The sequence below is a fragment of the Rhinolophus sinicus genome, chromosome 16, assembly GCF_057876585.1.
Source record: "Rhinolophus sinicus isolate RSI-liver-muscle chromosome 16, RSI-T2T, whole genome shotgun sequence".
Taxonomy (NCBI): Eukaryota; Metazoa; Chordata; class Mammalia; order Chiroptera; family Rhinolophidae; genus Rhinolophus; species Rhinolophus sinicus.
Genome location: NC_142516.1, coordinates 166784043 through 166809395, shown reverse-complemented (window position 1 = coordinate 166809395; position 25353 = coordinate 166784043).

Here is a 25353-nt window from a genome sequence, read left to right as displayed (position 1 = left end):
TTTCAACCATCAAACCCATAAGGTTACATAAACCACATTCACAGTTTCAATTACTACTTATGTTTTATATTTTTAGTCCTAAATTCTGCCCTGAACTCAAAATCCAGAAGTCCAGTTGGTTCCTGGAACTCTCACTTGTATATTTTGCAGGAATTTTGATCTTTACATGTTCTTAAAAAGACCTAGTAATTTTCTCCTAAAATTTGTTTCTCAACTTTCTCTTTAAACCAATGGCATGAAAATTTCCTCATTCCATGGGCACTAGAAACATAACAGTCGTCCTTGACTCCTGTTTCTCACTCCCGTCTCCATATCCAAGCATTCCTAGGGTCCTGCTGATACAGCTATTCTACTTTCGTAACATGTCTTCCTTCTGATATTCATCTATTGAAGTGCTATTAAATGATAATTGTTGAAGGCATCATTCTTCCTTTTCAGGAGCATTTGCAAATAAATAGGTTGTCACACGAAGACCATGTGTTGACCAGGACTCTTATAAAATGCAGCATATGACTGACCCTGTCTTCTCCACACTGCTGCTAAAACTACAGCAGCCTTGAAAGTATTCTTCCCCTTAATTGAGCATCTAATCTTTATTTCCATGGACAGTGTTTACAACTAGTATATGATAGTGGAGAACTTTTGAATCAAGATTAGGCACGATAATGTGGAAATGCAGAGGTGTTAAATATCTCATTCCTTTCATTTTTGTTGCTAATGTCTGCTCAATTGTCTTCTGTGTGTCAGTCTTGGACTGACCACTGTGAGTGCTGTTTGAAGGGGAGAGAGCTTCTAAAGCATTATTGACTATGTACGTGCATGTAGGTACCCTGTTAATGCTGTATACATTTGCATTGTGAGGCACCACCCATGACTAGAAACATGAACATAATAGAAGACCCAGTACAAGCAACCTAAGAAAAAAAATTAACAGTGACTAATTCTTAGTTGACAGAGAAAAAGAAAAACTTAGTAAATTGAAACCAACATATATTTCATCAAATGGCAGAAGCCTAACTCTTCTTGGAATTATAACAGGGAACGTTGGTGAAACCATTATTAATGAAAACTAACAGGAAAGAATGACATTAATAAAGATATAATTGAAGGGATTCATTGCTTGTCATCTATTAAAACAGCTTTACTTCCAACATGGTTAAAAATATAATCAATCCACACAAGCCAGGACTTTCTCCTGAAGAGGTTAGGAGGCTATTGTAAACTATATGCTAACTGACCTAGAGAAAAGTGAACCATTGCTTGAGTATTGAAATACAATTTACAGAACCTTGATACATCACCACTGATGGTTAATTTGCATTACCAGAGGGCAAGTCCATAGGTGACCAGTATAGTAGGTCTTTGTAAAAATTGTGAAGACTGAGTGAAATCTCTTCTTTCTTACTATAAGTTTGAGAATTAAAAGAAAAAAAAAAAAACTGGATTATTCTTACATGAGTAAACACATAAAATAAACCTTTAAAAGAGCATTGAAATAAAAATTATTTTCATAATTAAAGAAAATTTATTTAATTTTTTTTAAATTAAAGTTTATTGGCGTGACAATGGTAACAGAAACTCATAGACACAGACAACAGTTTAGTGGTTACCAGAGGGTAAGGGGGGTGGAGGGAGGTAGATGAGGGTAAAAGGGATCAAATATATGGTGATGGAAGGAGAACTGACTCTGGGTGGTGAACACACAATGTGCTATACAGATGATTTATTACAGAATTATATATCTGAAAGCTATGTAATTTAATATTTTAAGCAACAATAATATGGCATGTCCTAATGTAAATTAAGATTAAAAATTTCCATTAAAAAGAATAGTTCTCCAAATGACACAATTTTCAGGAAAATATAAAAGATTATCTAGGTCTAAATACAGCAAAATTTAATATCAAAATCATAAAGATCAGTTTCATATTTACAAGTTTGGCAATTTGACAGAATTGGGATATCATGAGTAAACACAGTTAATTTATTTTAAAAAGATTAAAACAATTACAGCAATTGATTTTTTTGAATAGCATAGTTGTTTGACATGTCCTATTTTATATCATTCTTTATATCTGATTTATAAATGGCAAACATGTTTTCAGAGAAAAGAAAATGCAGTAGAGAAAAAAAAGAAATCCATTTTAGTTATTTTTCAGTACAAGAGAGAAATTAAATCATGCTTTAAGTTAGAAAAACTATAATTTCGGAAAATGTTTGCTGAGATAATTGCAAATAATAAGATTCCAGAAGTTCAAAGACTTCTGATAATGTTTTAATTATAGTAGTATAATTAACCCCCTTTGGACTAACGCTGTTCCTCTTGATGAGTCAACAAAGGTAATAAGTTAATGGCAGCTTCACTTTCCTTTAAACTTTTAAACTTTAAATCACTTTCCTTTAAACTTTTAATGATGAATAATTGATCAAATAAGAATCAGTTTCCATGGCTCATTCAGTGTTTACGATGGTATTTTTATTTGACCCCCTACAGGTCCCAGGAGGGCCATACTGAGCCTGTGTCTGCATGACTAGCTTATGCTTGAACGGACTTGATCAGTCTCCAAGCCACAGCTAAGAAGAGCCTTATTTATTCACACCAAGTTTGCTGATGGAGGTAAGACTTTGACAAGGACGCGGGACGATTGCTTCAAATCGTGAGTTAAACTGACTCCTGGATGTCTTTTGCACTCTAGTCTTTTTGCTCTGTAGTATTATTTATAAGGCGATGGGATCTGGATATGAGTATTTGTTTTCATGATTCCTTTTTTTTCTCCTAGTGTTGGTATTTCACATCTCAAAGTTACTATACAGCTAATTCTAAATATGCTTTTATATATTTAATTAGTAAATATACTGAGTTGTCTAATAATAGATGTTAAAGTTATTTTTTCACCAAAGAGTAGAAGAGCAAATATGCCTTTGTTCTAACAAGCTATTTGGAAATCAACTTCTTACACTTTTATTTGACTTGGTTCTTTTTTGAGAAAGTGTTATTTGGAATTCCTCTTCCTCAACTTCAAATCCCAGATCTATAATCTGATATTTATTAGAATTCATAGGCTATTAGAGAAGCCTCTTATGAGTTGTATGTATATGTTTGTGTATGCCTTACAAATAATGCTTCTTAGAATAGTTCATATTTACTTAAATATGAATCCATATTCATATTTACAAAGTTGGATGCCCGGATCTTAAAATAATGGAAGCTGGAAAAATGCACTTGAGAGATGGTAAGTGGTTTCTAAATATCAGAGCAGATACTGGAATTTAGGCTGGGATTAAACCTCTTTTGTTATGGGAGAGACCAGTTTTGTGAGCCATTTTAAGCAAATAGATATAAAGTAGGTATCTATTTCATGGTACTCAGGAAACCCAGAACTGAAGAAGTAATTCAAACATAGATGCACCAGACTGAAATGTTAAATTGGGTGTATACTTATTGAGAGACTGACATATTTTCTTCGAAATATGGCTTTTGGCTAGACTCTCCCTGAAAATTAATCTCTGTCATTGACAGATGGTTCTCTCTCTCTCCCACATATTTGTTCACTGACCATCAGAAGCCTGGAAGAATATGCAAACATAATCTCCTTATGGCATAGAAAAGATTTTAAAGAGGAACAGGTTGTGAGCTTTCTGAACTTTGGAAAATGTACCCTTGGTTATTATGATAGTTTTTCAAGATGCCCCCACCCTTGACAGGGGCAGGTCCTGGACTGAGGTTTTAGATTGAGGGGAGCAGGGGGATGCTACTGTTCTTCCTGTGGCCAGAAACACATGCACCTAAGTTCTCAATAGAAAGGATGTGGTCTAAGAGAACTTCATTTGGGAAGGGGTTGGCGGTTTCTATAGTGTGTTGGCAGGTACAATGCTAAGGAGACCCATTTGAGGGAGAATAAGTGACTACCTGTGAAGGGACTAACAGAATTATGTTTTCTTTTCCCGCATTACAATTACATTCCATTTGTCTGTAGCTTCCGTTTGGTCTTAGTTGTGCTTTGAACATCTGAGGTCAGGCTATGTGCATACTTGAGAAGAAGCAACCCAGAGAGAGAGAGTGTAATGGTGTCACATGCATTTGTTCCTCAGTGAGTCCTCATTGGTGGGGGAAGCTATGGAACAAAGGATGGTGATTCAAACTACTGTTACTTGTGTGAAAAGGGAGTGACTCCCCAAAGTCATAGAAAATGGCACCCTTGGATGTCATTAAGATTTGAAGAATGTGTAAGCATCGTCATTATCACCATTGTCCTCAGTAATAATGAAGCCTGAAATGTGTAGATTGCTTTGTTCAAAGTACTTTGCCTTGCTATCATCTCACTTGCTTTCGATCTGAGGCTTTGACTATGGAGTACCATTAGGAATTATCTGTTTCACTAGAAATCAGTCTAATACTAAAGTAAGACATCCAAACTGAATCACTGTGGGAATTGTCAGTGCCCCAAACCTGTATATAACAATATTTACATTTAGTGAGTTTTCGCTATGGGCAAGTACTTTTTCAAATGTTTATTATTTCTTTGTATTAATTTTCTCATATATTTACAAACATGTACAAAAAATACAAATTATACATATAAAAATACATAAATATACATATATTAAAAATTACACACATACAGAATATAGAACATTTATTTTCGTGTCTAATCCTCCGAAGGGCTCTGTGAGATAGGAACTCTACCGGGGGTGCCAAAAACATGTACACAAGTGGACACTTTGATCAACGTTGCTCAAGCAGTAGTTCACCATAATCACAAGTGTCTGGATGCTGATGGTAACCACTTTGAGCACCTCTTGTAATTGCAGAAGTCAAACGTGACTCGTATTCATCTTTTGTTATTGGTACATATTGAGTATTACAATTTTAATAGTTTTTTCCTTTCTCAAAATGTGTATACATTTTTTTGGCACCCTCTGTATTGACCTTCATTGTACAGATATATTAGGTTGGTGCACAAGTAATTGTGTTTTTTTCCATTTTAACCTTTTAAACTGCAATTACCTGTGCACCAACCTAATAGAAACAGACATGTAAATAGATGAAATACCTTACTCTGGGATGTGGAGGGGGATTTGAATCAGACCATTGAATTGCAGAGACTTCTTGCTTAGTCTCTGCTACGAGGGACTTTAGTTTACTCATGCTCTCAAGGAAGTTTTAGAAATGGGTCCTATGTATTAAGAGTTGGTTGAAAAATATCGAGATCATCTCTGATTTAAGTTGTATCGCAAGGGAAAACATTTCCCGCTTGTTTTATATTCATCGTATTTATAGTCACTAAGTATGTATAATATTTGTAAGTAGGTTTACATTTAAATGCGATGCCATTTACTTTGAAAGTGTAATATATTTTTGTTACTTAGCTTCAAAGTCATCACAGAAGTCATTTATCTCCCAAGAAATGTCTGAGTACATCAGTTTATAAGATGATGTTGATACTGATAGTATGTGTATTTCAAAAAGAATGTTCAGTGGTACTTAACATGCATTTGTGGGAAATAGCTGCATATTGATGGTCTCTGTGAAGGGGTTAGCTTGTCCATCATTCTCTTCCTAACCAGTTAACTATTCCTTCTCTGCAAACCATCAGTCACCTGACTTGAGAATGAAAAAAAGGCTATTTTATAAGTTAAGATTTCTAGTATATAAACACTACCCTATAAGTAAAAATAACTTTTACCTTTGTGGGGTACAGACCTTTGCTGCAAGTGAGATGCTTGGAGAGCAGAAAAATACATTATAATTTATTGTACTGCTCTGCCCTGATTATATAATGGAAACCCAAGCCTTAAATGAAAAAGTCCTAAATATTAACATGCATCATTTTATTCTTCAGATGTTGACAGTAAACACTGTTATAATCTGTGTGTAACTGTAGGGCTCACTTGGAAAATGTCTGTTAATGCCCCGGAGTATAGCCAGGTTTGATAATTAAAGGAGCAAGTAGGAGGAAAAACTATAGAAAGGACCAAAAGAGGCAAGAGAAAGAGAAGCTGAGTATGATGCACTACATGAGCAGACATTAGATAACATAGAGCTTTCCTAATTTAAATTTATTCAGGAAATCAGAAGCAACTGCCAATCATATGACATCACTGCCCATAAAACTATAGGTATCGAAAGCTGTTTATCCATTAAGAATGCAGTAAATGATTCCTGCAACCCAGGTTCATGGGTACAGGAAGCGCATAGAAATAAATGGGAGGTGAGTCAACACTACTTATGGTGCTGTCTGCTCCTCTAAGGAAGGGGATCCTGTGGTTGTAGGAAATATTTTGTTAAGCAGTGAGTGTTTGTCTCCTATGAAAGAGGATGTGGATAAATGACTCCTGACAGAGATCATAAAACTGTCATGGAATCAAGCTACAAACAGAAAATTGGGCTAACTTAAATCCTGTAAATGTTATTCCCTCAAAGTAAGCACAGTCTTTAAAACAACCTTTTCACTTTTTCTTGATATATTCATTGTTAATACTTTGTTGCCTCTTATTCCAGCATTTTCTCACACTTTTTACATTGTGATTTAATGGTAGAGTGAGTCTTAGCTTGCATGTCTTATTAATATTGTGTAACAAGTATGATCCTGTATCATTAGTTTTTAATAAATGATATTTTAATGATTGAATAATATTATGGATGACCCATAAATGTATTTAATTAATCATCTGTTGTTATACATTTATGCTCTTTTGAATTTTTTTCCTATTATAAAGCTGTGGTGAAAAGGTTTCATTAAGATAGAATTCTGGAAAAGTAATTATGGTCAAAGGACATAAACATTTTTTAGTTTTTGGACATAGTTTGCATAATTATTTTCTAGAACTGTTTCAATGTACAGTCTCACCAGTAGGTTGTGTATGTGACCATTTCAATGTACCTTCTTCTGCACTAAATAATTACAATTATAATTATTATTTTTACTAATTTGAGAGGCAAGTTAATGTGCCTAATAATTTGTACTGAAGTTGAATTTTTAGGTTTATTAACTATTTTAATTCTTTAAAACAAAAAGTGTAATTCCTATTTGATGTTTGTGTGTGAAATTAGTTTTTATTCTTATTTAACTATAAAAGACTTAATTCTCTTTTCTCCTCCATTTGTACGTACTCATTATATAGGTAATTTTCAGTCTATGATTTGTCACCCAATTTGGTTTGTAGTGTTCTTTGAAACCTCTAGGGTTTTGGTGTGTGTGTAGCTGCTATCCATGGTTTTATGTGCTGTTGTTGATTTCCTGCATTTTATCTACACTGGCTATTTTATGATAATTTTAGGGGAGGGCAGGAGGAGCAAGATATTCAATAGTCATATAGGAGTGATTCTTTATTGTAGTCTTGAGTTTTCTCTGTGGGCCTCCAGTGATGGGGTTTTCTTCATTAAAGAAATTTCAGTTCCTGAAAAATCAAGGAGTCTTACCTGGGTGTGGCTCCTTGGGAATATTTGGAAAACTTAGCATCTTCAATCGCCTCTGCTCTGGGACTTCTCATGCCATATTTGTGCACCCTGAAAAGAAAGCCTGCACCTTTACTATGGAGAGCTTTAAACAAATGATGCTATAGACATCATCAGAAAGTACTGACTTTGTCTCTAAATGTTTTCAGATTTTTTGGGTAGATACCCAGGAGAGGGATTGCTGGGTCATATGGCAATTCTATGGAAACAACCAAAATGTCCTTCGATAGATGAATGGATAAAGAAGCTGTGGTATATATACACAATGGAATACTATTCGGTGGTAAGAAAAGATGATATAGGAACATTTGTGACAACATGGATGGATCTTGAGAGAGTAATGCTGAGCGAAATAACTCAGACAGAAAAAGCAGAGAACCATGTGATTTCACTGATATGTGGTATATAAACCATAAACAACAAAAGAACAAGACAAACAAATGAGAAACAGAAACTCATAGACACAGATAATAGTTTAGTGGTTGCCAGAGGGTAAGGGGGGTGGGGGGTGGGGGGTGGGAGATGAGGGTAAGGGAGATCAAATATATGGTGATGGAAGGAGAACTGACTCTGGGTGATGAACACACAATGGGATTTATAGATGATGGAATACAGAATTGTACACCTGAAATCTATGTAATCTTAGTAACAATTGTCACCCCAATAAATTTAATAAAATAAAATTAAAAAAAAAAGTACTGAATGGTTTTTGTAGTTATTTTTACCATTGCCCAGTAATTCTTCAAATTCATACTCAGATTTGATGGTTAGACAAATCTCCATAATTATTCTGCCTGAATGAACCAGTTGCTACTGACAACTGAATCTCTTCAGCTTAGATTTCATACACTTTGGGATTTTTTTTAAACAAGGCAAATATTGTTGGTTATGTATACAACCAAGGTTCTGATTCATTATACATGCTCTGAATAAAAAAGACCCAAAGTGAGTAATCCTAAGAACTGCTTTCTCTTTTATTTTGTATTATAAGATTTTTTTCTTTCTTTTGATCACACTATCATCCTTTCTTCCCTCCCTACCTCCCTTCTTTCCTTCCTTCCTTTCTTCCACCCATCTTTTTTCATGATGATGAAGGCTGTATAACTGTTTTGTTTGAGAACAGTTTTTGTGGTCTTTCATAGTTTTTGATATGAAGTAATCATTTTTAATTTTTTTTTTTTACCCAGCCTCTGTTTGGAGAGCACTTCATTTACCAACTCTATGACTTCTTGGTGTGATGAGGTCCAGAGAGATTAATCAGACAGCCATAAGATTAGTGCTGACTATATTGCAGAGAGTACACAGAACTCTAAACGCCAACATCTTTTTGAAATCTAAGGCATCCAAATTATCACCCTATAGCTTTTTGATTCTGGTGTCCAGGTTCTCACTAGCTCCTGAAGGAGAAAGCTCCACACAACTTCTCTCCCACAGAGACCAAAATCTTTCTTGCATCATTTTTTTTCTTTGCCCCAATAACTTTTGTGTTAATAAAGGCAGATTAAGTTTTGGACTAGAGGAACAGCAAGCTATTATTCATGCTGTCATCTCCCAGAAGTCTCTGCCAGGAGTCTCTTCTCTGTGGCTTCAAATGAGGAAATTATTATTACTATTTTTTTGATGAAACATTGCTATTAGCAAGAGAGAAAGGGGGGCTGAGGGGGAGAGAGAAAGGAAGCATATATGCATGTTTACATACTGACACATCACTTACACCTTCTATTGTAATATGGGCAAAATGTTAGGCAGATAGCAGATTGCTTGAGATCATGGACTTTGGGTGGAGATTGCCTAAATTCCTCCACCTACTGAATATGTCACCTTGGTAAATTATATTATCTTTTAGTGCCTTGGTTTACATATGGATTCGATGGAGATGATATGATCTACATATGTACAATCCTTAGAACCAGAATTAGCACATATATGGGCTCAATAAATGTTGTAGTTATTGTAAAAAATACACTGAAGATATTACAAAAGGATGCATTAAGCGTCAATCATTAGTTAACTATATTTTATTTGTTAAAATGCGAAAACATTGTGCTCAATTGACCCTGAGAGTATTAAGTTTTAGGAAGAGTAACATATTGAATATGTTCGGATTATCATTTGTTTACTGCTTCGTAATGTGGCTGATAAAGAGCCAGTATTTGTAATAGAAGTGTCAGTTTTTCCATTTTCTTGGTGTTTACTTGTGCTTGCATTAGCAATGTTAACATCAGTCCTTGATGTGTGTGCAGGAATCTCCGTAGCTACCTGTCTATTTTGCTACAGCTAGTTTGGTTCAAACTAAGAAGTCTATCCGTACAGGTGCCAACCTGGGCACAAGTAAACTACAACGTCGTACAGAACTCTGAAGACAAAACTACCCCTGAGGTTGCTGCTATCTAACCCTCAATGCTGTTCCTCACAGACCCAGCGTGATTGCTGAGGTCATCTGTGTCTATTCAATGCTAGTAAGCTTTTGTTTCTTGGATGATAGGTAAATGTATATGCAAAGTCATGCTCAGCTATTTTTTTTTCTTACCATTCCTGAGATGTACACACCTTACTTTTGATATTAAAAAAACTTCTTAAATAATGTTTGATAAGCAACAACCAAATGTTTTCTTAAGAACTTGTCTGTGCTAGAGGATGCATTCAGATGATAGCTAACAGCTCACAAACTAGATGCAGAAACTGAAAACTTACGAAAGGCGTTGTTTGTGTTCATACACCGTGAAAAACAACTTAATTTCCCTTAGGTTAGTATTTTAAGAGTAAATTTAGTTGCCCTTTTTGGTTGTTACAGAGGTATTACGGGTAATTCTACTTTATTGAGTGCTTATTGTATGCAAAGCACACGTGAAATGCTTTAAATGCTACTTCATTTAATTCTATTGGTAGTTTTGAAGAAGGAAATTTACATCAATAGGTGGTTGTTTGGGTGGTGGTTTTCATCTGTGTTAATGATAAGGAAACTGAGGAGCAAAAATGTGCTGAAGTTCGCACATCTAGTAAGTGGTAGAGGTGAGGTTCAAAGCCATGTCTTCCTGGCCTCAGATTATTCCCTCTCAAGCAATACATTGTATTAGATAGTTTCCATAGTTTTGATAGCAAGTAGAAATGGCTAGAAGTGTGATGACTGTGTCCGTACCTCTACAGTCTGGTATAGTAATTGCTCACAATAAATATTTGTGAAATGAAACTAGAGGTTAAAAAAAAAAAAAAGAAAAAAGTAAGTTGATTTAACATTGAGATAGTGTTGGGTCAAAAGCTACAAGACATCTAGAGAGCATAAAAGTTAGTGATTTGAATAATCAGACGATAATAATATTGGTAACAATCAATCTCCAACTGAAATGCCTAAGGTTGGTCACTGTCACTTAAACTTCAGGCCATTTTTTTCCTTCATGATATTTTGGCTTCTCAGTCCTTCCCCAAATCTTCTTGAATCATTTATGTGAATAGTACACAGAGGGGGGTTAAAAAATCTTTTTCATTTGTGAAAGGCTTTATGTGTTTCAAAGAACTTGCACCTTTAGTTCTTTGTTTGTTTGTTTGTTTTAGTATTATTATATAATCTAGATGACCTCCAGAAGTAGCTGATACAAAGAATGAAGACAAAAATGAACACTTCCACTTTAGACCTTGGGGGTGCAGCAGAGAGCTATAGTTTATTTATTCAGAAAACATTTATTAAACAACTACTGCTAACCAAAAAATAAAAGGCCTTTCAAAGTGAGAGGAAACAAATATTTATCTGAGATTTTTAAAAAAATAATAACTATACAGGTAGCATTGATTCAAGCAGAAACTCAAATATTTTTCTGATTAGGAGACAAAGTCGTGGGCATTTTTTGAGAAAGGGAAGGGGAAATTTGTATCAATAGAAGGAAGGCATTTCTATTGGTGCAGGTAATGACAAAGTGATACTAATTCTAAACGATGTTTTCAGTTTTTCATCCAGTAGTCATAGGTCCTGTTAGCATAATATCTGCCTTCTTGTTATCCTTGTTGCCCAAAGTTTTTTGGATCACAATGTTGCTTTAGGCCCAGTCCAAAGGTTATTTTGTTCTGTTTTAACATTCCAAAGGTTTCGAGCATAAAATGTGCAAGGCGCTTCCTCTGGCATGGCGGCTCTGGCACCATTTTAAAGTGGCTCCATTTATTTTTTTTACACTATTATGTGTCAGACAACTTACTAGGCAGAAAAGTGATAGTAGAGCTCCTGCTTTTAGGGAGACCACAATCTCCAGGGAACAAAGCTATTGAACAAGCAACCTGAAGTGTTGTGTAAGTAGAAGTTTACAAAGAGGGTCAGGAAACAAACAATAAAAAACTGTGAAGATGAGATAGAAGAACATTCCAAGTGAGAAATAAAAGTATATACAATGATGAGCAAGAACACTGAATAATCCAGATGCTTAAAGAAGGCCAAAGGTAAAGAGCAAGTGTTCTGGCAGAGATGATGCTGGAGTGCTGAGGGGCAGGCCAACCACCTAGGGCCGTATAGGGTCTATTAAGGGATTTGGACTTGATCCAAGCGAAATGGAAATGCATTAAAAAGTTGGTTTGAAGTTGAAGGTTGATATGATCAGATTTAGATCTCTTGGACTGGAAAGTATAGAATGGATTACAGAGAGTGAAAATGGAAGGGGGCTGTCAACTGGAAACTTCTTGCTGCACACCAGCCAAGAGATAAGATTAGCTAGGATTAGGAGGAAAGAGAGATGAACATACATGGATGGTTTCAGGAGACACGCAGGAGGTAAAGATGAATGTTTGGATATTCTGGAGCAGGAAATGGAAAAGTTAAGAATGACTTCTAGTTTTGCATTTGAGAATGATTGTTAAAGGGCAAATTTGGGCGGGGGGGGGTGAGGAGATGATATCAGTTTGTGATATTTGAACTTGCCTCTAAAACATAAAAATGGAAAGGTAATGAGGACTGTTGAAAATCTGGATGTGAAGCTCAGTTTGGGATTTCCAGCATATAGCTATAAATGAAGACGTGGGGAGAGACTGAAGAGAATATGGATTAAGAAGAAAGGAGAAGAGAGGATGAAAACTCTTATTAGGTGAATGAAATTGAGTCAGGAAAGAGAAACATTAAAAACTGAAAACAAAAGGAGCAAAAGGGTTGTATCAGGTATTTCTAAGCAGTCAAAAAAGGTGGGAATTGAAAAGTTTCTACTAGGTTTGATAATACGGAGGTCACTGGCAGTCTTAACAGGAGAAATTTGGTGGAGTTGTGGGAGCTGAAGCCATGGAGAGGAGGGCTTACCGATGAGCAGGTCATAAGGAAATGCAGGGAATCAAAGTAGAAATTTGACTATAAGGAAAAGATGGGGGAGAATGATGGGGTTAGAAGAAGTGTTAAATTATGTTTTATTTTTTAATAATTTTTTAATTATAAAAGGCTTAAGCACATGTAAGTTTTGATAAGGAGAAATAAGTAGAGAGGGACATATTTTTACCTCAGCCTTCTTTAAGATCACAAGGCTATGGCTAGAGCTGGAATTAGAAGTACTAGTTGGGGGATTCTGGTTACTTTACTTTACTGTTCTAGAGTTAAATTATGAATTTAGAATCCACAGAGGGAAAATATCATTTTAGAGCATTAGATAGTCTTTTTACACATATTGAATTATGGAAGAGGGAGAAGCTATAGCAAGAGTTGCCAGGTCAATATTGCAGTTATAAAGTTATTATGAAGCTAGAAGTGTATTTGTATGTCAGCTTATCCCAAAGGATAGAGCCATGAGCATACTGGGTTATTGCTTTGTGAGGAGGAACGGATAGAGCTGGTGATTTGCACAGAGCACCTGCATTGGTCTGGCTGAGATTTTGGCAGGAAATCTAGCTTGAAACTTTTTATTATTGTTGTCATCAATTTTTGCATAGTGTGGGATTTGAAGTGGTGGAGGTAGGCCAGGCCATTTCTAACCACCCCCTTCATAGCTACTCATATCCTAAAAGGAGCAGTTGCTAATTTTAATGGTCAGAGAGCCCGAATATTCTCCAAATCAGTTTTCCAAATGAGTGAAGGTTTCTATATTAAAGACATATAGCTAGTGTCTCATCAACAGCTTTTTCTCCATAAAAATTGATGATTGAGAGGTCACAGAGTAATATTTAGCAGCTCTTACCAATGTCCTTCCTCCGTGCAGCTGGACACAGATTATCAGGTCTTGGTAGCAGTCATTAATAAAATACTAACTGAATTATATTGTGCTATTGGTCCTTGTGTGATCATTCTCAGAAACTCAGATCAAACTCAGAAATGTATGGTAGCATACAAAAGGGATTATAGATGATTTATAGGACAGGATTTGGACATTCATCAGGCTCCAGTAGTTATTAATGTGGTTCCTCAACAAGTCCTAGTAAAAATAAAGGTGGTAGATTCTTCTAATAAGATTATTCAAAATATCACTTTTAATAAATTACCATTTGTAGGAGATTGTTTGCAAAAATGGCTGCAGATCTCTACCTTTTAGCTTTTCCCTTTGTCATGTGACATTATAGCTCCTCCCATCATGGGGTAAAGTCTGTTTCCCCGCCCTTACATCAAGATTTGCTTATCCAATAAAATTCAGTGGAAATGATGGCATGGCAACTCCACACCAAGGCTTAATGAGGCCTTGAGTGCTTCCACTTGCTTTCTTATTGTCCCTGCTATGGCCATGTGAACCAGCCCAGATTAGTCTTCTAGGGGATGAGAGACCAATCACCAGAGCTCTGTAAGCCCAATTGTCCTAGCTGAGGCACCAGAGATGGAGCCCACTCAACATTAGTAAAGCCACTGACCAAACTTGTAACTGACCACAAGATAGGAAGCTGCCACAACCAGAACAAACAGAGCACAGCCTAATTGCCAACATGCAGGATTAGGAGGTCAATAAATAGTTATTTTTTTAAGTGACTAAGCTTTGGTATGGTTTGTTATCCAGTAGTAGCTCGCCGATACACCATTCTGTTGTAACACTCTATAATCATGTTTACTATCACCCAAGGTAGTTATTAAGTGGCTATACTCTTATTAGGCTGCACTGGGCATTGTACAACACAACTTACCCACAGGCATTTTTAGGAGCTCCAATTTTGTTGGTATTTTAGAGATTCTAATTCATATAAGCAACTGCACTCATTTCACATTGTATTATTTATCATGCCAGTATTTACATACAATATGCTTTTGGCACAATACAGAGTGCCTTTATTACAAACCACTGGGTGTGACCTACAGGAAGCAGTACATTTCTTCCTTGTCTTATATCATAGTATAATCAGTGCATTTAAATCACAGAGTGAATCCAGAATATCAGTCTGTTTAGCATGCCTCCAATTAATTCACTAACAGCATAAAATATGTGTGCATTTGGCAGTTGAAATGAAAAATAATGAGGCACTTAGAGAAATTAGATTACTACATTATAATATAATAAGAATTTAATGATACAAGTAACATATACCCGTCATACATTTTGGCATATGGGAAGCTACACAATTATCAATAGTGTGAAGTTTTTCCTTTTGGTTGTCAAAAAGTATTCATGTAATTTACAATCAGATGTAATAATGTTATTCTATTGGATAATATATATTATGCCATTATATATTTTATCAACTCTATTGGATAATTGAAGAATTATGTTTTTTTAAATGACAGAGTAAAGACCTCAGCTCATTTTACACTTTTTAATTTCATGCTTGTCTTCAGCTAAATCTTTTCCATAAATTTTAATTCAACAAAATATAGATGCAGCACCAAGTTAAAGCATAATGAATTGGTTAGAATTCATCCAGAAGTCAGAGAAACTGGATTTTTTTAAACTCAAATATTTCCTCTCAATTTATATGACGTTTAGTTGAAGAGAACCATGTCCGAATCACTCATATCACTAATAACACTGAGTATGTGTAGTATCTTTAATGCTAAGATGTCAGGGCAAATAGAGATAGCTGAAGAGTAATGGACAATGTTACAATCAGATCTGTAGTTTTCAGAATCCTTTGGCATATAATCTCCACCAAAGACATAGCACAGTGGTAGAATTCCATGCATGACTGTCTCTTGGTTCATGGTATATAACACTGTCATCTCTTTTTCCAGAGTGACAATGACATACTCATTTTAGTCAATTGACTTTGCTAAGCTGTATGACTAAATTTGTTTGGAAGGCTTACACTCAGAAAAAAACGACAAGGTGGCATATCAACATGGGAGATTCATAATCTAAACATTTCATAATTTCTCAAGATGAGATTAACAACACCTTATTTTTCTCCATTAAAAGCAATTCAATATGAAACCTACCTTGGTATCACTGAGTGGCACTGTATACCCAAACACATGGCTACCGAAGACTAATATTCATCTTTGCTATGGCCAGACGATTTCTTTTGTTCTTTTTGGGACATGTTTTTGTTTAGTTGAGTTTACCACTTTAGAGTGATATTTTTAAAGGGCTTGCTATTTATTTATGTATTTATTTATTTAGTTAGTTATTCACGCATTTAATTTATTTTCTAATTACCCTGACATACAATGTTATATTAGTTTCTGGTATACAGCATAGTCATTAGTCAAATACCTTGCAAAGTGATCACCCTGATAAGTCTAGTACCCATCTGACACCATAAATAGTTATTACAGTGTTATTGACTATTGATTGTATTCCCTATGTTGCACTTGATATCCTTGTGACTATTTTAATAGCTGGCAATTTATATTTCTTAATCCCTTTCACCTTTTTTACCCATCCCTCCAACCCCCTCCCATCTAGCAGCTACTAATTTCTTCTCTGTATCCAAGATTTTGTTTTTGTTTTATTTTGTTTGTTTGTCTGTTTGTTTTTAGGCCCCACTTATAAGTGAAATCATATGGTATTTGTTTTCCTCTGTCTGACTTACTTCACTTAGCATAAAGCCCTCCAGGTCCATCCAGTTGTCACAAATGGCAAGATTTCATTCGTTTATATGGTTGAGCAATATTCCATTGTATAAACGTACCATTTCGTTATCCGTTCATCTATCTGTGGACACTTAGGTTGTTTTCATATTTTGGCTATTGTAAATAATGCTGCAGTGAACATAGGGATGGATATATATTTCCAAATTACTGTTTTGGATTTCTTTGGATAAATACTGAGAAATGGAATTGCTGGATCATATGATAGTTCTATTTTTAATTTTTTGAGGAACCTCCATAGTGGCTGCACCAATTTGCAGTTTACCAAAAGTGCATGAGGGTTCCCTTTTCTCCACATTCTCACCAATATCTGTTGTTTGTTGATTTATTGATAATTGCCATTTTGTCTTTTTAAAAAATTAAAGTTTATTGGGGTGATAATTGTTAGTAAAGTTACATAAGTTTCAGGTGTACAATTCTTTAATACATCATCTGTATATCACATTGTGTGTTCACCACCCAGAGTCAGTTCATTGTTGTTTTGATTTGCATTTCCCTGATGATTAGTGATGTTGAGCATATTTTCACATGTCTGTTGGCCATCTGTATGTCCTCTTTGGAGAAAAGTCAGTTCCTCAGCCCATTTTTTAATTGGATTGTTTGGATTTTTTTGGTGTTTAGTTATATGGGTTCCTTATATGTTTTGGATATTAACCCCTTATTAGACGTATCATTGGCAAATATATTCTCCCATTCAGTATGTTGTCTTTTTGTTTTGCTGATGGTTTCCTTTGCCATGCAAAAGCTTTTTAGTTTCATATATACCCATTTGTTTATATTTTCTTCTGTTTCCCTTGTCAGAGGAGACATATCCAAAAATATACTGCAAAGAGTGAAGTCAAAAAGTTACTGCCTATGTTTGTTTCTAGGAGTTTCGTAGTTACAGGTCTTACATTTAAGTCTTTAATCCATTTTGAGTTGAGTTTTGTATAAGGTGTAAGAATGTGGTCTCTTTCATTTATTTTTTGTATGTATCTGTCCAATTTTCCCAACACCGTTTATTGAAGAGACTGTCTTTATCCCATTGTATATTCTTGCCTTCTTTGTCATAGATTAATTGAACATGTTGGTGTGGGTTCATTTCTGAGTTCGCTATTCTGTCCCATTCATCTATGTGTCTGTTTTTATGCCAGTATCATACTGTTTTGATTACTATAGCCTTGTAGTATAGTTTCATATCAAGTAGTGTGATACCTCAAACTCTACTTTTTTTCTCATTATTGCTTTGGTTATTCCAGGTCTTTTGTTCTTTCACATAAAATTTTGGATTATTCTAGTTCTGTGAAAAATGCCATTGGTATTTTGATAGGGATTTCATTGAATCTGTAGATTCCTTTGTGTAGAATGGATGTTTTAATGATGTTAATTCTTCCTGTCCATGAGCATGTTATATGCTTTCATTTGTTTGTATCTTCTTCAATTTCTTTCTTCAGTGTCTTATAGTTTTCCAAATATAGGTCTTTTACCTTCTTGGTTAAATTTATTCCTAGATATTTTATTCTTTGTTATTCAATTGTAAATAGGATTGTTTTCCTAATTAATTTTTCTGATAGTTTATTATTGGTGTGTAAAAATGCAACCAATTTGTGAATATTAATTTTCTACCCTGCTACTTTAGTGAATTCATTTATTAGTTCATTTATTAGTTTTTTGGTGAACTCCAGTGTTCTCTCTATATAGTATCATATCATCTGCAAATACTGATAGTTTTACTTCTTCCTTTCCAATTGGGACACCTTTTATTTCTTGTCTGATTGCTGTGGCTAGGACTTCCAGTACTATGTTGAATAAAAGTAGTGAAAGTGGACATCCTTGTGTTATTCCTGATCTTTAAAAAAAGCTTTTAGTTTTTCCCTCTTACGTATGATGTTAGCTGTGGGTTTGTCATATATGGCCCTGATTATGCTGAGGTATATTCCATTTATTCCCAGTTTACTGAGACTAAATCGGTGTTAGATTTTGTCAGATACTTCTGCATCTATTGATATGATCATATGAATTTTATCCTTCATTTTATTTATGTGGTGTATCACATTAATTGCTTTGCAGATATTGAACCAAACTTGTATCCCAAGAATAAGTCCCACTTGATTGTGGTGAATAATTTTTTTAATGTATTGCTGAATTTGGTTTGCGAATATATTGTTGAGGATTTTTGCATGTATGTTCATCAGGGATATTGGCCTACAATTCTGTTTTTCTGTAGTGTCTTTGGCCTCATAAAATGAGTTTGGGAGCCTTCCCTCCTGTTCAATTTTCTGAAATAGTTTAAGAAAGATAGGCATTAATTCTTCTCAAAATGTTTGGTAAAATTCACCTGTGAGGACATCTGCTCCAGGACTTTTGTTTATTGGGAGTTTTTTTTTATTACTGATTCAATTTCATTAGAGCTATAACTCTGTTCAGATTTTCTATTTCTTCCTGATTCAGTCTTGGAAGGTTGTATGTTACTAGGAATTTAGCAATTTCTTTCAGAGTTGTAGAATTTCTTGAGGTAGGCCTCTATTGCTATAACTTTCCCTCTTGGAGCTGCTTCGGCTGTGTTCCATAGATTTGGGGTTGTTGTGCTTTCATTATCATTTCTTTCAAGGTATCTTTGATTTTTTTCCTTGATCTTCCTTGTTAACCTATTTATTGTTTAGTAACACGTTATTTAGCCTCCACGTATTTGTATGTTTTTCAGTTTTCTTCCTTCACAGCCCTGAGAAAGAATGAACCTAGCACCACCTTGATCTCAGACTTCTAGCCTCCAGAACTGTAAGAAAATATATTTCTATTGTTTAAGCCACTCAGTCTGTGCTCCTTTGTCATGGTAGACCTAGCAAACTAATAAGGCCTTAAAGTTAACGTCTTTGGCTTGTGAGCCACCATGGTCTTTGTCACAGCCATGCATCTCGGCTGGTGTAGCACAAAAGCAGCCATTAACAATGTATAAACGACTGGGAGGGATGTGTTCCAATAAAACCTTATTTACAAAAACAGCTCCGACATGAGCTGTAGTTTGCTGTTCTATACATTGTGGCTCTGATAAATGGATGCTGAAGAGCCTGCAGATGGCAGACTTACACTTGGCCGGTAATCTGAAAAACTGTGAAAACAAGCAACAGTTATCTTCCGATCATTCTCAACCTCACTTTCTGAACTACTTTCTGTTGGTTTGGATCACTGCCAAATTTTACATGCAGGGTCATTATTGTGCTTCAAAAATGGCCACGCATGTTTTGCTGCTCTTCCCATCAATAGGTAAATTCTACGTACCCTCATTATTACTCTGAATGCTTTGTGAGTTGTTCTGATCTATGGGCATGACGTAGAAGTGACACTGTACCAGTGTGCCAGGCCTAAGACTTGCGAGGCCTTGAACTTCTGCTTTCACTCGCTTGGAGCTTTGAGACATCATATTAAAAGATCCAGCTATTCTGCTGGAAAGACAATACAGACAGAGAGAGAGCCAGTGGGCCCCTGTATATTTCAGCCATCCAGCTGAATCATCAGATGTGTGTGTGACACCATCTTGGATTTTCTAGCATTTGGTTGAGTTTCCACTGAATATAGTCTTTTGAGTGACCCCAGCTGACACCACATGGAGGCAAACCATTTCTACCCACCCTGCCCAAATGTCAGAACTGTGAGCACATAAATGATTGTGATTTGAAGGTACTAAATTTGGAATGGATTTTTATGCAGTGACGTCTGATACATGCTGCCCTCCAGATGCCCAGCATTTCCACTCTTGCCCCATCAGAGACTTCTCTGGTCAGATAACATTGTTACCCTAGTGCTTCTTGCCCACTTCAAGACTCACCTGTCCCAAGAAAATTTCAGACACTGTAGTAGGTGGCTGGGGTTGAAACCAGGAGCACTCTGGGTTAAAGACTCACAATGTCATGCCTATGTCTTTTATATAAGTGCCTTGTCAAGTTACAAGACTCTTGGTGGAAGAAGATGTGGTGAGAAGAAATATTTTTATCCTAAAGCATAACATCAAATTATCCTTATTATTATCTTAGATGTGAAGAGCTACAAAGACCATGATCATGGAGTTTAGTTCATTCTCAACCCAGTGAAAGTCTTTGTGTCTTTGACCTTCCTGCAGAGGGTACCCTCCTATACCTTTCATATTACCTTTCCATGTTTTAGTGACCTAAAACATGTTCTAATGCAAATTCTGTTGAACATCATTCATGTTGCTTAAGATGCAGGCTTAGACTATGTACTCTTTATTAGGCAGAAAATGGGTGACCTTTTCCCAGGTAGGAGAAATTATAGACGAGTCATTGACTGCAACTGAAGTTTTTGAATTCTCATGTTAGAAGCTACAGTCAGCGTGGCCACTAAACACTCCTTAGTACTTTACTGATGACCTGTTCTAATGTGCTGATGAAGTCTATTTCAAAACTTTTGATGTTCATCCAGCCGCTAGCTATAAGGAATAAAAGCTTTATTTGTCATCATTCTCCTATCCTCCATGCATGGTTGCGTTTGATCTCAGGACACAGGTCTTAAGTCCTGTTTCAGCTATATTAATAGTTGAGTCAGTGTGTGCAAAGTTTCACCAATATGATTGCTATGTATACAATTGTTTGCAGGGGAAAGAGCAATCGGTTTGAACAACTGCTTTACAGATTTTTTAAATAAAGCCCATTTTTAAACTGAGAATGCCCTACTTATATTTCAGGGTTGTTTGTTGTTGTTACAGCTCTAAAGAGTGTGGACCACATTTTTAAAATGGACTCATTTTAGAAGGAACATCTTTTGTCAATCTGTTCCGTAAAGTAGGGATATACTCAGGCACTTTCCATCATAACCCCCTGCAACACTTATTTTAAAAGAAAATAGAAAGGCATCTACTTTGACAGATGACTGCAATTCATCAGTTTCCTGATCTCTAAATGCAGAACAGCCCCACTGTACATGCTCATAAGCATCTATAAGAAATAACTAGTATATTCCCAGTGGACCAAAGGAGAAGGACAAATGTTAATTAACACTCATGGTACAATTTTAATGGAGATTAAATATAGGAGTTCACAAGATAAACACATCTTAAAGACCCTTTAAGTCAAGGAGCTAAGAGGACAGACTGTCATCTTGGTACCCAGAATGGTACATATACCTTTAGTGCTTTTTTTCCTCCTCCTAGACACAATTCAGGATGTTTAACCACATGACTTTTCTTCTTACATGCCTAGTTTAAATCACATTTATACAACTTGTATGCTACTTGCAAAAGGATTTCTTGATCTTGATTAGTAATGTTTAAATGTTCTTTGGGGAGTGTTTTAAAACATGCTTTGCCATTTGGGTATTGACATCACTTCTTTTCCATTTTCTGATTGAAGCTGCAGATTTTCTTAGATGAAAAGGTTTTCCAAATTCTAATCTCTGATTAGATGCAAATCAGAACTTTTTGAGGGCATATACTGTATCTTCTTGTTTTGTAGTGGAACAGGTTAGATATATGGTCAGTAATGGAGATAACTATAAACTAGCTTTGCATGTTTAAATGATTTGAGAAATCTTTCTAAGTGAACTAATACATTGTATGGGATCATAGGAAGAGATGTTAGGATGTGGGCCATAGTGAGGTGGAAAGCACATAGGCTCTGTGTTAAGACAGACATGAATTCATTTCCTAACTCTGCTAAATAGGGCCCAAAATACCTGAATCCTCTGAGCTCCTGCGTAGAAGACCTGGTCCTAAACCAATGATCTAGTTATAGCTTTATCTGTAGACTATATATATCCTTTCAAGTTTCTACCCCCAGAAATCAAGTTAGGACTCAACATGCGTCATCAGCTACTTCCTATAAAATGGTATAAAAACTACTGCTTATTTTCTCAAAATAAAAAACGTATTTTTATTCTGTAAAACTTATTAATTTGCCTCCAAATTTAGCATTCATTTGTATAAATATAACTTCTTGATAAAATTAAAATGTATCAAATCTACCTTCGTAAAACTTGATAAGTCATGTTTTTATTATTTTCCTACGCCTGCTTAACAATTCTCAGTATTTTGATTGTCCCATACCTGCATGTGGCCCCTGGGTGGCGGTACATGAAAGCATCCCATATTCTGGACTTCTTTTTCTCCATCAAACCATCAGTACATGTGTTCTTTGTGTCAGTTTTTGAGTTATTTCATGTCTGTTTTGTGACAGAAGAAATAATGGTTTTAATGACAGATAACTCATCATTCCAATAAGAAAACATGGAAATGCAATGTTTTCCTTTATAAGAGTGTACTATTATTAACGTTATTTTGACTATTCTTCTCATTAGTCATCTTTGATGACTAGACTTTATTCTTTGGCAACACCTCTCCATCCCCACTGAGACATCCCCTCTGGGAGGCATTTGTTCAGCTACTAAGGGGCTTTCTCTCTGCACGAACAGTGACTTTGGAGAGCCTGCATGAGGCCGATTGTGGTCATTAGCTGTTTTTGTTTGTTTTTTTTGTTTTAAAAATATAGTTATTGTAAGTAATTTTTATTTTATTTTCACTAGTTTCAGGTATACAAAACAACATAATGATTAGACATTTACACCCATCACAAAGTGATAACCACACCCCCAAGTCTACTACCCATCTGACATCATGCATAGCTATTACAACACCATTGACTATATTCCCTAGGCTGTGCTTTACGTCCCATGATTACGTATATTTTTTTAATTACAGTTGACGTTCAATATTAGCTCTTAATGTAACTAATAATGGTAATAAATTGTTCGCTTGAATATACTATACATACTTTTCTAAAGGTTTGCCTTTTAAAATAGATAATGGACAGAAGGCACAAATTTCACCCACGACAGGACTTTGGACGTGTGTGATCTCAGAATGAAGGCATCTTCTCTGTCAGTAACAGTTACAGGTGGTATGAGTTCATGCCTCCTGGGCCAGTGACCTTGGCTGCATAGGTCACTATACACACTGTCATTTCATGACTTCTGCCTTTCTCATGATGGATTAAAACAACAAAGGAATTAGTAAAAAAAGAAAGAAAAAGAAAAAGAAAGCCAAGAGGAGGGGAGGAGTGAACCTGGGAGGAGGCAAACTCAATGAGACATTGCAGTGCTTTCCCTGTAGGCTGTGGCTCCAGGGGTGAGCAGCGTCCTGGTGGCCTCCCGTAGACAAGGGGGCTGGCTTGCGAATGTGTCTCTGCTTGAATGGCTCACGAAGAGCTTGTGTGTGCCATGCTAGTGATCCAGGTCATCAGTATCATATGCCTCCTGTGAGATGGGGGAAAAAATACGTGCAGTACTCTAGAGGAGCCTGAAATGACTGATGATATTGTCATGTGGTGTCACTTGGGCTTGCATATTAAAAGTCATGTTTCTCTCTGCTGTGTCTCCTACTCATTCTGGAAAAGAATGTAACACCAAGCAGAGCAGTTGTTAGGTAGAATTAGAAATGTGTAGAGTACAAGTTAACTCCAATTTTTCTCTCTGGAGAAAGTAAAAACATGACGATTGGGGCTCACCATACAGGCTCTCTTTAATAGGACTTATTTTGAGGCATTTGTAGAGTTTGAAAATGGATGTCTTATATTTTGGGTCTGTAGTATGTTTTCAATAATACAATACTACTTAATGCATTATGACTGTATAGCATTTAGTTGTTCTTATGGTCCATGAATTAATTTATCAGTCAAACGCAGTATCAATCAGTCTTACCTAGTTTACAAGTAAAATGGTTTTTTTAGGGCAAAGAATAGAGCAACTAATTTACTTGAAAATAAAAAGTTGGGATGATGTCAAATTCTGAATGGGTCTGACTGTGCTCTGAACACTGGGCATTTGCTGAGGATTGATGACCAGCTAGGAGGAGTTGATGGTCCTTGGCTGAAACGCGGGCCATTAACTCCAACCAGTCATTAATTGCCTGGAAATGTCCTGGGCTGAGGTCATTATTGCTATTATAAACTGAAGTAATGCCCTGTGCCTTAGCCAATAAGATTATTTGAATTCTCTTTTTTCTCCATTCAATTTATAATTATAAAAATGTACCACAGGCAATCAGACCGGATGATAGATTAATCACGTACAAAATTACATTTTAAATGAATTGTTTTTTATTCTTATAGCTGTCCAAAGCGTTTGGAGAAGTTGATTTCTCAGTTTTGGCATTTACTGAAGTTGATGTGCTATGCTGCATCCCTGGTCCCTCAACCCTACCTCCTACCTCTAGTTCAAATTCAAGCAAATAAGTCAATTGAATGGGATCTTCAATTCACAATATGTAGATGTAATTTTCTAGCAGCAGCAATATATATATATATATATATATATATATATATATTTTTTTTTTTTTTTTTTTTTTTTGGCATGGGAAATTAGGGTAGATGGGCATGGGGACAGCAGAAGGGGTAGGTGTGGTGATAGTATAAATCTATGAAATAAGCTCTATGAAATCTAAAGTATATACATAGTCATATCATGTAACTTTGTGTAGTACTTTGCCATTTTAAAGTTCTTTTCACATTCACTATTTAATTTTGCTCTTTGGGTAACACTTGCAATTAAGCATGGCAGACGATATTATTCCATTTTATATGAGGTCTAAAAGTTAAGTGACTTGCAATGTGTGTCATTGTTATGGATTGCCAGTGCTGTCTTCAATCCAGGGTGGTTTCTCCAGTGCTTGTTAGTACCAAATGTCATTATTTTATTCTGGGGTGGTCTTTTAGAATTCCATACTAACAATGATTCTGTACTACTAATAATTATTACAATAGTTTAAAATATCATTTTTCTAGGTATTTGTAAGGCTCTTGAGTTCTTTAGAGGAAGAGTGCTACAGAGTTATCAAATAATATAGCATTTTGATGATTTCTGATGAGATCGATTTGTGGGCTATAGATTCTCAGGGTCTGCTTCATCATTTGCTTCTTTTTTAAGCCATGCTTATTTGTATTAATCTATAATC